Here is a 16,110-nt window from a genome sequence, read left to right on the forward strand (position 1 = left end):
AGAGAAACTTGACCGAATGGCATAATTTCTACATAGTAAATAATATCAATGTGGCAAATAAGAGGCAATATCAAGAACATAAGTTATTGATGTCCTTAAAATAACTGTAATATAGAAAAATACCAATTCCAAGAAACGTCCGAGCCATAGACCGCATTGCTCGAGGTGTATTTCCATTTGATTTGAATTGAAGCTGTTCGTCATGAACATTTAGGATAATAAACATGTTTTAAAACGAGAAAATAAATAATGAAAAAAGTGAATGAATGAATTAATGGAATGAGAATGTGAGAGGAAACACTCAGGTACCAGTCGCACCGGAGGTGAGCGTTCTACTACTGAGCCACCGTTTCTCAGTCATTTGCTTTCGTTAATCATCCGTCTCCTTTAGGTTACAGAGTATGATCGTAGGACATTGAACTAACAATTTTATTTATATTTCCAGAAATACGTCTTTTAAAAAAAATATTTCACGTTTAAAAGGAATTTTGTATTAGTTTTATAATTTATTTATTTACTTTTCATTTTAAAACTTGCATATAATCCTACATGTTTGTGATGAATAACTTCAATTTAAATAAATTAGGAATAGACCTCGAACAACGCGGCTTAGTAGACTTGTGGCTCGAACATTTCATGTATAACGTATTCTTGTATATTGTAATTATTCTGCAGTCATCAATATATCTCTCTCTTATTCGTCATATATTATCCGGATATTTTGGTCATCACTATCCCTAATGCTGGTCTATTAACGGCATCTGCAATCTTATTTGTAAATTTGGATTGGTAGGTTTTTACATTCCGGACAATCATACGTCCGTGGTGTTTGTTTTGGTCGATTCAATATTAGTCTACTCAAGTCTTTGTATTCCGTTTGAAATGCATTATAATCCTGTTAACAATTGCTAAAGTAGTCATAACATAGCATTGGTGGGTTACTTCTAATACCCAGTTGTAGTCAGCGATAAGAGTTCTTTCCGTTTGGTAAATTTATTTTGAGAATAACTGTGCTATGGCTGGAACGTACAGATAATTACATTATTTTTAATTTATTGAAAACTGCATTCAAATTGTCCTTCCATTCTGACGAAACTAATTTCATCAGAAAGAACTTTTGTCGCTGACTATGCAACGCCGGGTGAATTCCGTTTGTTTCTCACTGTTTGTTCTGTTACTTATTGTAGTGGATGTTCACAGTACTACCTACGTCATTCTCATTGGCCGTCAGTTTCTTCTAGACACTTCTACGGGTGAATTCATTTTAGTCCCAGTTACAATGTAAATCTATTTATATTTGTAGTCTGTATTGAGGTTTCACATGTAGCTACACGTCTAATGCTCAACCTTGAAGCTGATAGAAGGGGGAAAGTTCCAACTATACGTAAACAATCTTCAACGGAATATTTTACGAGTTCTATCATTGTCTTATAAAACGTAGTCGAAACATATAACTTATTCTACTTATTGACAATTCGTTCGGAATGTGTTACCCTACAAGATAAATATTACGACTAGACAATATTAAACAGTGGAAAATTTCTTATCGATGATTACAAAGTATTTTCCTTGTTTGACGTAATATACGGACGCCATAGGTATCAAAGCTTATTTAAACAATTATTGCTGAAATACTGCAAAAGACTTACCCTAAAGACTTCTACAATAGCAGTAAAAGGAAGTCACGGGGGACAAACGTGGGCATCCTCATAATTTTCAAGCAAGAACGTTTAATAAAATTTCTCAAATGACCAGTAGCTTCGAAAATGGTAATTTATACATGATAAAACATGGTTTATACTTTTTGTTTGTTTGTCGAAGATTATAATGTTGACCAACATAAAGAAAAAAGGTATTGTGTTGAATGAAAACCGGATTTATTGCGAGGTTTGGAATAAGTTCATCTCTTAAGATAACTTTCAACAGTAAACTACTATATTGAGAAACCTTGAAAACAAAGAATGCTTAATGGAAAAACTCATTGACTTCATACACAAGTGAGAAGCTTCAAAGCTTACGCCATATTTATTGAAAGTTAGGTATTTTTAGTTACCATTAAACATATTTTTGTGAGAGTAAATTTATCACTGCCTATGACTTAACCCCAAACAATAGGGTATGGAGTATTTGAGTTTTACTTTCCACGGTTATTCCGGCTAGGCTAAAGGAGACGGTGATGATGAGAAATGAATGGTGGAATAAAGTGGGAGGAAACGGGAGAACTCCGAGAGGAAACCCACGTACACGGTGTTTGTCCACGACAAAGTTCACTTGGCGCGAGTTGGAATTGAACCAGGAACTCCATACACCAGAGGTGAACGCTCTACATTGAGCCCTCGCGGCCCTGCCCAAACTAGGGTTAAATCTTAAATCTCAAGCAAATCTGTTTCATAAATAAAATCAGAACTTATTGCGAGTTTTGTGGTGGAAAATTTACATAACTTTAATCGTTGTCCTCTAAGACTTTACCGATTTTTACATTAATCAATAGGGTGATTAAGAAACCTTCAAGCGAATATATTGCGTGAAAATGTATTATTACGAAAAGTATTTTGGAAACTTTCTTACGTGTATTAGAACTTCAAAATTGGTGTTTTAAAAAATCTTGTTTACTCCTTATTTCATGGACCAGTTTAAAGTATAAGCGATTAGAATCTTCGGCAAGCCCTAAAGAAAACATGCACTATTACGTTTTTACGAAACGTGATGTTTTAAATCTAAAATAATGGAGTTTTCCAATCGCACCAGCCGTTTATGTTCTGCATTGGTAGGGAATCCTATGATAAATAGAAAGCAAAGTAACTAATTCAGCAGGTGGTTCCCTCGGACAATCTCATGATATGTGAACGTACTCAGTCATTTTTTCTGTGCCCTTACGTTCAGTTCTATTGACCGACTGAAACTAGAAACTACTTTCATTTAAGGTTGCTTTAAAGGGACAAGTTTTGTCGATAGATGTCACTGCAGTCTTCGTATCTAATGAATTTTTATCTTTCACGAAAATTCACGATTTCTCGTACAAATTTCAAACTACAGACTTCAAATCTTGAGAGAAAGTACTTCATAACCTATCGAAGGCAACGATCCGTGCCGATTTTTTATTTGATTTTCTCTTAATTGTTAAAATTGGATATCCAAATTTTAACTTTTTCAGTACTATTTCAACAATGAGGAAAATTCTAGTTAAAAAATCAGCACGGATTGTTGCCTTTGATAGGTTATGAAGTTCATTCTTTAAAAATGTGAAGTCTATAGTTTGAAATTTGTAAGAGAAATCGTGAATTTTCGTGAAAGGTAAAAAATACATGAGAGAGATACGAATATTGTAGTGACATCTATGGGGGAAACTTTAAACCAACCTTAATATGGTCACCTTGCCAGTGTCAAGCCCAAACGGCTGGTGCTATTGGAAAATTTCCATAATTTCAGATCGAAAACCATTTCAGGGTGTAACAAATGCATGGCCAAAAGTGACGAGATGGTTGCGGACATCCAAATAAGTAAAAATGTTCGTATAAATATGGATCCGATGCCGCTTCGTTTCCGAGATACAGGGTGTTCAAATGTCTAGTCCTTCCAATGGCTCATTATGGGAAAGTGAATGAAAATATTCAATATTACAGGAGTAATACCATCAAGTTGAATTATGCCTGTGCAAATACATTCACACTAACATAGAGAATAAAACTAATCAACATTTGAGGTTATTGGATTATCAGTATTGCCAACCTGGTGCAATATGTTATGGATACACTTGCAATACATTTCGTCACTATTTTTACGAGCATTGTCTTTCGAAGTTTGTATGTGGTATAAACGAACGCTGTGGCCTCCATTGAATACCTTTCTCAATTGTCTTTGGAAACATGCAGTAGTTGTGATCTATAAACCGTTTACTGTTGTGAGCCGTTAATTGACATCACACTTGGACGCCTTGCCTTTGGAAAACGAAGCGGAATCTGTCCCATGTTTACAAACTTTGATCTCAGCAATCATATGCTAACGTGTGGATATATAGTGCTATTTGAAAACAATACTTTGTACCAGGTAGGCAACACTGACAACCAAATAACCTCAAATATTGATTAGTTTCATTATCTATGTTAGTGTAAATGTATTTGTACATGCATAATTCCACTTGATTGTATTAATCCTGTAATATTGAGCATTTCCATTCAGTTTCCCATAGTTAGCCATTGGAGGGATTCGACATTTCAACACCCCGTATCTCGGAAACGAAGTGGCATCGGACCCATGTTCACAAGAACATTTTCACTTACTTAGATGTCCACAATCACCTCGTCCATTTTGGCCATGCATTTGTTACACACTATATATATATATATATATATATATATATATATATATATATATAGTCTTCCAAAAGTCCTGCAAAAAAGTAAAAAGCTGTAATTTTAAAAGTATTACTTACAATTTTGTATTTTTGTAATGTTTAGTGGTAATGTTAAAATTTTTGTTGGCAACAATGAGCGGATGTAAACGTTGATGTCATAACCGCAAATCACGTGACAAAGATGTCGTCTACTCAAGAGAAAGCGTAGTGTGTGACGTGGTTTTGTGAGTTAAAATCTAGTGTTTTGGTAAGAAGAAAATTCCGACAAAAATATCAGAAACAACCACCTGCAGGTTCAAGTATCAAGAGATGGTACGATAAGTTCCTAGCTACCAGAAGTGTCTTGGACTTGCCTTGTAGCGGAAGGCCAACAACCAGTGTTGATGTGATTCAGTCCGTGCAGGAAAGCATTTTGCGAAGTCCAAAGAAATCGTTGAAATGCAGATCCTTGGAGCTGCGAGTGCCAATGACAACGCTACACAATATCGTTCGAAAGAAAATGATACAGAAGTTTACAAGCAAAAGCCGAAAGATGTTCAGGACCTCCGGAAGAAGATAGGTGATGTGAATGGGAGTATTACGGATGAAGCACGTCGAAATGCCATTCTTGGATTCCCGAAAAGACTTGAGCAATATTAGGACGTAAATTGTGCTCAGCTGGAGATTTGGTGTTGAAAAAGTGCTTGGAAGCAAAATTTCACTTTCTTAGAAATCCACTAAAAGTTTTGTACAAATACAATAAATGGTTACAAAGTTACAGCTTTATACTTTATTGCAGGACTTTTGGAAGACTCTCTCTCTCTCTCTCTCTGTATATATATATATATATATATATATATATATATATATATATATATATAAAATTTCATTTACATTTGATTCTCAAATTAATGATGTAAAATACATCTTAGATACGACATACCACCTATTCGTTCTTGTCTCATTCAAAGTACCTTGATGCTGCATTTCACCGCTTCCAACGTTGTCGCCATTGGAAGCAGTTCTTGTATACCCATTGTAGAATACAACAATGAGTTCCTTCTTCGAGATGTTCTAAATGGTGTCAATAGTTTCCTTTTTAAATTCTATTATAAGTTAGTGTAAGGAACAGGAAAAAGTCACGGAGCTAGTTCCGGCGAGTAGGGAGATGCTTTGGCCAAGAAGTAGGAGACTTACTGAAATGTGGCGCGGGCAGTGATGACACAAATGCCACTATCCAAATGCCTTTCCATTCGTTTACAACGAATGGCATCGTGTAACTGTAGTAACACATCTGTAAAGACATTCAGTATTCATGATGCACGATCCACAACATATCAAAAACCAGACAATAGCACTTTCACCCAAGATCGGACTTGCCTGGCCTTTGGGGTGTCTGGAATCCAGGTGACTTCCGTAGGGATATCATTAGTCATTACTTTTGTTTCTTTGCTGGTAGTAACATGTGTGCTCCGTGTAAAAACTCAGCACGAATTTTACCGATATACGTCTCACTGATACTTAGCTCTTTGTGTAGGATTTGGTGATATGGTATGAAAATGTAACTTCTCCGCAATTTCACGAGTAATGAGTCGACGATAGGATCAAAAGCGCACCGCCTCAGGCAATTTTCTGTTTATTTCGACTTACGAACGGGGTTCATTCCCGCGGGCATTCTTCTAGCTTGAAAACGTTAAATCAACGAAAGATCATTGCACGACACATTTTCTTCATACGCCTTTCGTCCGTTCTAAAATCTTTAAATACTCTCACAGATAACAATTCAAGTGATTTAGATCTGGTAAGTGTGGAGGCCAAGTAGCTGGTCCTTCATGATCAATCCATTGAGCAGGAAACGCTGTATTTAGATACTGGCGCGCTGTAACATTGAAATTAGGGTTTGTCCCGTTATTTATGAAATGCAACGATGGTTACAGTACCAATTGCAAGTTATCCACTGCATCCGGAACGTAGGTTTCCAGGAATGCTCGATAGTTGCTTCTCGTAAGTCTCTCTGGGAGGATGTAGGGCTTAGTAAAATGTTACTGATAATCACATATCGAGCGCAAATTGTTGTTCATATCTCCTGGCATTAATTGCATGAGGATTATCATCCGTCCACACATGTACATTACAGTAACTGAACATGTCCTCTTGCATGAACTACGCCTCTTCTATAAAAACTGTGCAAGATGGAAAAAGGGGTTGAACGGCACACTATTAGAGGTACCACTGACATAAGCGCACTCGTGGCGTATGGTCGGTTGATAATAAAGCCTGGACTCGCTGCAGCTGATATAGATAATAGTTAAACAAATTTTGATTTTTGCTTACGATCACCGAATCATTATCATAACGGACAGAGTTCCATGTAAACTAAGTCACAGCAGCGTATTGTGAATTCTTGCAGAAACTGCACAGAAACCCAATCGCAGTTGCTTAGGGCGGCTCTACTGATTCTCTGCTACAATGCTTGCTCGCACACCGCCAATGCTGTGCGTACAAAGCTTCACAAGTACGATTAGGAAATGACCTCACCCTCCCTACAGTCCGGACATGAGTGTACCAGACTACGACCTGTTCCCAAAGTTGAAACAATGTATGTGTGAACGTCGGATTCTGTCTGGAAGAACTTTCTGCTGCAATTACCCGAACCATTCAACAGCTTCATAAAGGCAATGTCCTTGATGGAAACCTGGAGGTTGGGATTCCGTCATTGCGAAGCAGGGAGATTATATTGAAGGCCTGTAAAGGGATCCTTTTTAAACAATAAACGTCAGAAGAAATAGTGTGCATTATTTATGAAATAACTCTTATATATAATAATAGTCCGTCTGCCCATAGAAGTGATCCATACAGTTGATCCCAGGATATGCAGAGTCAAAATTCGGTTCTCCTTGTATATCCATGGGAATAATTACAGGTAGACTACCTACAGTGTTGTTGAGTAGCGGACTAGTATAATGACCAGCAAAAACTAACTAGTTCGTGAGATACAAGTCCTAAATGATTTTCTACTCGATAAATTTAAAGATGTAAATATTGAAGTCTACTTCATTTAGTTTGAGATAAAATGACATATTTAATGCTCTTCGCTAAGTTCACCCCACTTTTTCTTAACTTTCAGTGAAAAACTTAGATAATTAAGAATATTAAAAATTTAGCCACGCAGTATATATAAAATAATCTTAAATTAATAACTTAGGGTTTTCCCTTTTCTAAATAATTTCTTGTAGACTAGAAATGTGGGAGCGCTGTTTATGGCGTCATAAATGTTGGGCACCCAAATTTATAGATTATACAAAATATCTAACGACTAATAACGTTTTGTAGATTCTGTCTGGATTATTTTCTACATTTTTTGGATCAAAATATACTATATATTCCAATCAAAAATTTTCTTGTACGCCTATGTCTGGACAACTACATATAGTGTAGCCAAACCCAAACTATTACTTAACGCAGTATGATGTGCTTATTCTGTACAAAAGACAAAAACTCGACTTAGGGGCCGTTCAAAAATTTTGTGGCCCCTGATATAAAAACTAATTCTCGACCAAGATCTTATATAGTTCATTTAGTGCAGTAAATGAAGATCAAATTTTAGTGAAGAAAGCAACAAATTAGTAACAAGCTATAAATTGGTACAGATGTTGGGAATAATGTTCTAAACAACATACTAAAAGTCCACTAAAATCCCAGGTGACCTTCGCCGCCATATTGGAATATGGCCGCTGGAAGTGTGAAATGAACAATACCCAGATAAAAATAGCAATATCTTCGCTATGGTTGAACATAAAGAGATAAACTTAGTGTCGTTTTATAAAACATATCTAACACAATATTTTTAGAAAAACAGTTTTTCATGAAACGCATACTTTTAGAAATATTTAGCTCTAAATTCTAAAATTCCGAAAACTACCATCAAATTGATTTAACATTTTATTAAACAGGAAGTAATTATTAACATTTTAAAATTTGACATATATGTTGATAAATGCTAAATATTTGAGAAACTCTAAATGCAGTCGATCCGAAGTCAATTGGGATCAATGGTAGTGCAAAGGGGGAAACATGACGTGTTTAAGGGTGTCCTCCGCCATCTTGGAATCAACTTGTTTATTTTAAATGGCAACATGGTCGTGTGGCATATTAAACATCCTCGTTCGAAGAGAAACCCAATGGCAAGGTTATTTTTCCGAGAACTGCAACACTTTTGAAGTTGTGAATAGATTTAGGATACATTATATGTGAAATGCTGTAAAATGTGCTGTGCGAAGTTTCGAAGTGAGGGATAAAATAAAAAACAAGCTTTGTAACATCTCACATTACGTATTCTGTAATAACTAGGAAAAGAGAGCTAACACAAGAAAACAATTACAATCATGACATGTTCAGCATACCCACCGTTCTGTTCTATGCATATCCTTAACCGTGAGACCCAGTGCTTGTGCACTCTGCGAAGCATATTTGTTCACAGACAGTAGTGATTCTCCTTTTCATTTAGCCAATGTCAATAATTTTACACTGGTAGACAATAGCTTTAAAGTGCCCCCAAAGATAGAAATCCAACGGAGGTAGATCGGGGGACCTTGCTGGCTACTCAACTGGTCCATGCCAACCTCTCCAACAACCGGGAAAGTGTTTATTCCGCCATCAATTGCATTATGACCATAATGCGGCGGTGCCCCATCTTCTTGCCAGTATTGATAAAATCACCCTTCCTCTCCTCCCCCCCCCAAAAAAAAAGGCATAACTGTTTCCAAGCATATCTCCATATTGTGCAACATCCCAGGTCCCATCAATGAAAACAGGTCCAATGATTTTTTCGCCTCATATTCGACACCACACAATTACCTTATCTGCATCTTACATCTTTGATGCATCTATCCAATTAAGATTTGTATTAGCCTAGTACCGGACAGTTTGGTTGTTAATGTCACCTGTTACATAGAAATTTGCCTCATCACTAAAAACAATGTTATGAGGAAACACTGGCTCACGAGTTATCTGGGCCAGCGCCTACTAACAAAACTTCATTGGTCTATCTAAATCATCCTCTGGTAATTTTTTGTTTCAACTTCAGTTTTTAAGGGTGCCACTTTTCCCTTTTTAATATCCTTTGAACATTTGACCCTAACATTATATTCACTTGATAGACGTCGCATCTCTTTGTAGGACTTTTCACCAATACACCCCAACACAGCTTCTGATGTGTATGGATCAGTCACATATCGCGGTTGTCCTGATCGAGGCAAATCAATATTTCCCTTTGCCATGAATTTGCGGATTAGTTTTCGTACAACACTGTCTGTCACTGGCTCACGATTAGGATGTCGCTGTTTGAAGATGGCTGCTATTATTGAATAACTGCGTTCTCCAGCCAAAAGGAAAATATCGATTCTTTCCTCTCGAGTTAGCATCCTATCCTACCTACAAGAAAGAAGTAAAGAGACAGTCGGTTCCCGTCTATACAATGTTCCACACACAACAAAATTTAAGTCTAAATGATAACATATTCTAGCCTAAATCCATTCACAACTTCAAAACCGTTGCAGATTTTGAAAATAAAAGCCTTGAGCCTAGGCTTGGTAAAATATGAAATTTAACTTCTTACTATGAACTTTGGTTTATATATCGGGTGTTGCAAAATAAGTGTTACAACTCTTGGGAGGTGAATCCTGCCACTGAGACAAGAAAAAAAGTTCTCTTGAACTTTCGGCTATCGGACATAGTTTCAGATCTACAAGGTGCCGAAAGCGTGGGAAAATGACTTTCCGACGCCAATAGTTCGAAAACTATCCAACGTAAAGAGGGCGCGTAAAAAATTCACTGAAGAAGTCATACCTACTGTATTGAATTTTGCATGTTTCACAATCCTACCATGCACGCGCAAGGGATTCCCCAAAGGAACGTAGGGAGTCCCGGATAATCTGCTAAATGAAAGTTGGTCTAAATGGATATGAATTGATGGAGTTTCTACCAGGTAACAATAATTCGTTTGTATTAAGTCGATATCTGGAACAAATACAAAATGGCGGACACTTTCTTGCCCGTTGTGTGTGGTTGCATAATCGCCAGGTACGGATGCTGGCCAACAGTGAAGTTCTGAGTATTAAGTGTAGCGAATTTGTACTCAAATGCTCTAGAAAGACATCTGGAGTGTCAGTAGAGCACAACAGATGAAGCAGGGTGATTCACATGTGTGGAAACAAGGTAATGAAAAATGCCCAGAAATGCACTCATACTCAGTAAACGTGAGTTCAAAGCGTCGGAAATGTAAGGATTAGCGTCAAGAACATGAAAACCAATTCACCAATAATATTCCCTCAAACCGACGCAATATGATGTGCACGGTTGCATATCAATAAGAATGCAACAACTGAGGACAAGTTGAAATTGTGCAAAGGGACTCAATAAGAAACTGGGTAAACTAAATGAATGTCTCTAGTGGGATCACATGATCGATATTGAAATGCGGACAATTTGTGTGTTGATATCGATATGTAGCTAGTGGAGAAATGTCAACATGTGCCACTACTGCTGAGACACCGTCTCACGTGGGAAAAATAGGAAAATAACTACTCGGGTCTTGAATCTGAGGCCGTGGGCTCCCAATAGGATTGGAAACTGCGACCACGCGAGCGCTCTAGCCCAGAGGCTCGACGGAGCCTGACTTTCTCTGTATACGTTTCTTTGAGGAGTACCCACTTTGTTTGGCAAGCGCTCTTGTACAGCCTCCCGACATGCTTGTTTGTTACATTTTGTTACTCCCACTGCACAGTTGTAAACAATCAGAGCTTTAAGACGTTTCTTCTTATTTCTCGTGTCGTTTTATTTTCCATGTGTATGGTGTTTCAGCTGTAGTGTTACATGTGTCAAATTGGTTCTTTTCGTCTTTGTCTTGGCATGTGTACTGTGTGTAAGATACATATTTCTGGAGGTATTTTGATATCGAGTACGTCATATGTCCCAGAAGACGTGAGACATGATAAAAGTTTGTTATTTTCACGCTCTATCACAATTTGAACCATGAATTAAGAGATTTCTTTTCATATGTGTCGACTGTAAGACAATGTCCCAAACAAAGTGGGACATTGATACAATCTTGTTCTAGTTACGTTCTACCAAAAAGTGCACCAGATGTAATAGCACAATGTACGTTATTTTCCTAGTTTTCGCATGTGAGTCGTTGTCCCAGCAATAGTGGGACATGTTGACATTTGTCCATTAGCTACATGTCGATATCAATACACAAATTGGCCACATTTCAATATCGATCATGCGATCCTACTAGTGACATTCATTTAGTTTACCCAGTTTCTCAGTGAGTCCCTTTGCACAATTTCAACTTGTCCTCAGTTGTTGCATCCTTATTGGTATGCAACCGTGCAAATCATATTGCGTCGGTTTGAGGGAATATTATTGGTGAATTGGTTTTCATGTTCTTGACGCTAATCCTTACATTTCCGACGCTTCGAACTCACGTTTACTGAGTATGAGTGCATTTCTAGGCATTTTTCGTTACGTATTCCACACATGTGAATCACCCTGCTTCATCTGTTGTGCTCTACCGACACTCCAGATGTCTTTCTAGAACATTTGAGTACAAATTCGCTACACTTAATACTCAGAACTTCACTGTTGGCCAGCATCCGTACCTGGCGATTATGCAACCACACACAACGGGCACGAAAGTGTCCGCCATTTTGTATTTGTTCCAGATATCGACTTAATACAAACGAATTATTGTTACCTGGTAGAAACCCCATCAATTCATATCCATTTAGACCAACTTTCATTTAGCAGATTATCCGGGACTCCCTACGTTCCTTTGGGGAATCCCTTGCGCGTGCATGGTAGGATTGTGAAACATGCAAAATTCAATACAGCAGGTATGACTTCTTCAGTGAATTTTTTACCCGCCCTCTTTACGTTGGATAGTTTTCGAACTATTGGCGTCGGAAAGTCATTTTCCCACGCTTTCGGCACCTTGTAGATCTGAAACTATGTCCGATAGCCGAAAGTTCAAGAGAACTTTTTTTCTTGTCTCAGTGGCAGGATTCACCTCCCAAGAGTTGTAACACTTATTTTGCAACACCCGATATAAATTTCACGATTACTATGTACTTTCATTCATATTTGAAACTATATGGGACCCGCCTTGCCTCATTGAGAATGTTCACCTCTGATGCGTGGAGTTCGGAGTTATATCACAGCTTGCCCCAGGTTGGTTTTGTGTTGGACGGACACCGTGTGCATGATTTTCTCAGGGCTCTTTCGTTTTCTCTCCTTCATTCCAACATTTCATTAATTATCATCACCGTATTGTTTAGCCCACACAGTATAATCGTTGACCATAAAACTGAAATGTTTCATTTTTGAAGTTACACATACTCATTTTATAAAAACACTTTTTGAGTACCAAGTTGTTTAATAAACGTACTTCGCATGGCAATTTCACATGCATGGAAGTTTTATATAGCACTTTCGGCAGCGAAAGAAAATATTTACAGATACGTATCAATTTAATGGAAACACTTTTTAAAAAGTATAACTTGAATATTAATATGGTGTTGGAACACTTTCTGCCCTCAGAAACGGAATGACATGTCGTGGAATGAAGTCATAAAGATAGTGAATGGTAGCAAGTGGAAGATTACGCCATTCCACGTGTAGTGCATCACTCCGTTTCGTGAAAGAGAATGACGGAAATTGGACTGATCAGAGCAAGTGTTTAACTTCTGGTGTTCCTCAAATCACGATGCAAGAGCTCCAGCTGTATGGATGGTCGCATTGTCGATGGATGTGGTGTAATTTTCATCTAATCATAGGAGGCACACAGTCTCCTAAAATGACGACGTAAAGTATCAGCATAAAACCCACTTGAAAACCAGGGTATTGTGGGCCACAACACCACAGATCTGCCAACATGTTTCACAGTTGAGCGGAGACACTGTGGCTTATAGGCTTCATTGGGTGTCCGCCATGCACAAACACGACCCGGGGTTTGAAATAAGGTGAACGACGACTCGTCCGACCATATCACGCATTTCCAGTCATCAGTGGTCCGTGTCGTAAGTCCACAACAACATTTTTGTCATGTTAAAACGTTACGATCCTTTATCAGCAGTTTCACCCTTACAATCCGACCCCGCGTGTTTGGCACGTAGCTCGTTGCAGACTGTGATTGTCGACGCAGGCCGTGGAAGATGCTGTTTTCCTCTTGTCACTTGTACCGCAGTAACAGGTCAGTTTTGAGTGACAATTCGTTTTAACCCTTAAGAGATCCGGGGTTTCTGGGCTATTTTTTAGACTTTCAGTCAAGCAGCTACTGCATCGTCACTATTTATCCTAGGATCATGGTTCATACCTCATTCTCTTCAGAATGGAGCTGGCTTTCAAATGATACCACTTGCATGCTCATACCATATACCAGAAGCGGGAAAAATGATGTCAAAGGGAAAATTTCGGAGGGAAATTTTTTCTCGCACTTTGGGCCCCCCTGGAGCGACCCTGTGTAAACGTAGCCATTAAAAAAATCTGATAAATAGTACTTGGTATACTGAATGTGTGTGCCAAATTTCAAGTTTCTATCGTGAATACCAAGGGCGGGAGAAATTTTTATCAGGAATTCCCACCATACCCCAAATTACCGTAAAACACCATGATCTCAGGTAAAAATTTCCTGAGACATCCCTAATTACCCTAGGGTCATGTTTCGCCCATCATCCCCTTCAAAATAGAACTGCCTTTCAGGCGGTATGACTCAGGTGTCTCCATCATGTATCTAAGGCGGGAAAATGAGGAAAAACGGGATTTTTTGGGTCTAAATATCCTTTTTTCAACTTTTAGCCCCCATGGACCTCCCTGTTTTAACGCAGAGATCTGAAAAAATCTGGTAAATATTACTCGGTGGGCTGAATGTTTATGCACAATTCCAATTTTCCAGGTGCAAAAGTAAGCCCGCCAAAAAAAAAAAAAAATACCGACAATGCCCCATATTCCCGTATACAGAGGGAAATTTTTAAACATTCCCTGAGACATCCTTAATTACCCTAGTATCATGTTTCGCCCATCATTCTCTTCAGAATAGAACTGCCTTTCAGGCGATACCATTCACTTGTCCCCATTATGTATCTAAGGCGGGAAAATGCCGTGAAAGAGATTTTTTGGTAAAAAATTTCCCTTTTTCAACGTTTAGCCCCTCTGTACTCCCTGTTTTAACGCAGAAATCTGAAAAAAATCTGGTAAATACTACTCGGTGGACTGAATGTTTGTGCACAATTTCAATCTTCTACGTGGAAAAATAAGCCCGCCAAAAATACTTTACATAAACCCCCAAAAAAGTATTACACGAAAATATAAATTTTAAACTTATGACGTCATCACCTCCTATGTCTCGACACAGGAAGGTGTGAAACCATACGTAATGTCTTCTGCAATGCCTCTGGACTTGAAAAACAAAAAAAAAAAAAAACAAAAAAAACGGACGAAAAAGCTCAAATAGGAGAGTTATAATGCAATGTACCATGAAACACCCCGTATGGTACAAATTGTACCATGGGATCCCCAAAGGATTAATGCTCGGCGGGACCTCTCACTCAGGATTTTCTTTTGACCACTGTTCTTTGCTGATGGGGTTTTTCCATGAGTTTCGTAGACCGTCATCTCCTTGGACGCTCCTTCACGACATACCAAACGCACCAGTTTCATCACGCTCGTACAACCTAACCAAGCGCACCAACAAATTGCCCTCTTTGGGAATCAGAAAGGTCGCTAATCTTACAGTATCACAGCCTCCTCGCACACACTGCCGTTCTACTGCTTCTCACATAGCACGGGGTTTGTCCTAACACATCACAACCAACAGTCTGGCGCTGCGGTTGCGAAACCAGAATTAACATCCTTCATTAAATTGATACATGTCTGTATTACTGTATTTTGCTGTTGTAAAGGGAAATTAAATGTTTTAAAAAATTAATCGCATTTGTATATCAGCTTTTCACACATTTTCTAAGCTGATAGCTGATTTTCAGTGTGTTCATAGGAAGATTTTTATTAAGTGTTGTATCTGTAATACTGTCAAGAAACTCGAGATTGGCATTACACAGTCTTGAGCTGAACCTTCATTTTTATGATAAAAATACAGTAACGTAACTTTACATACATATTAATTTCTAAGCCCATATTGTAGCCAGATGTTACATGAATTGTTACATTTTTCATTTGTTTTTGAACGTTGAAGATGGAGTACTAAGGGTTTCGCCATTTTAATTAAATACAAAAAATATGTGTGTGTTAATGCTATGAAAAAACTAAATGTATCATGAGCCGCTTATCGGGGCTTGAATCATGTGAGAAAAATGTGCGATGTACAACTTTCCTTCATGGCTTAGTCCCGTCTCTCTCTCTCTCTCTCTCTCTCTCTCTTTTTTTTTTTTTTTCAGTGATTTAATTTCCACAAGGCAAGTGATTTTTGCACTTCGGAAACCTATTGAAGCACTATTGCCAGATGCAATGAAATGTCAAAGTTCACAGTGTCTTTTTGTCATCAGTTGTACGGCCTACTTCCAATAATACGGTGTGTCGTCCATAGGGATTGGTGTAGGATAATGGGATTCGAATATGCATCTAAAAGGAAAAGTCGAACATAGACTATATGTGTGATCCAAAAAGAACAGTTTTGTCGTGAAGGAAAGATGATCATGTACTTTTTTGTCTCAGAAATAGCTCAGTCAAATTACATAGTCAGGGCTTAGTAGGCCAATCAGCCC

At 38.0% G+C, this 16,110-nt stretch overlaps 1 protein-coding gene across 5 annotated transcripts in view; it reads left to right on the forward strand.

Annotated features, from left to right (window-relative positions):
* Positions 1 to 16,110, forward strand: part of LOC145681091 (ankyrin repeat domain-containing protein 10-like) — a 180,072-nt gene that overhangs the window by 158,442 nt on the left and 5,520 nt on the right. The gene's annotated exons all lie outside the window — the stretch shown is intronic.

The sequence above is a fragment of the Thermobia domestica genome, chromosome 3, assembly GCF_964235325.1.
Source record: "Thermobia domestica chromosome 3, izTheDome1.hap1.1, whole genome shotgun sequence".
Classification (NCBI taxonomy): domain Eukaryota; kingdom Metazoa; phylum Arthropoda; class Insecta; order Zygentoma; family Lepismatidae; genus Thermobia; species Thermobia domestica.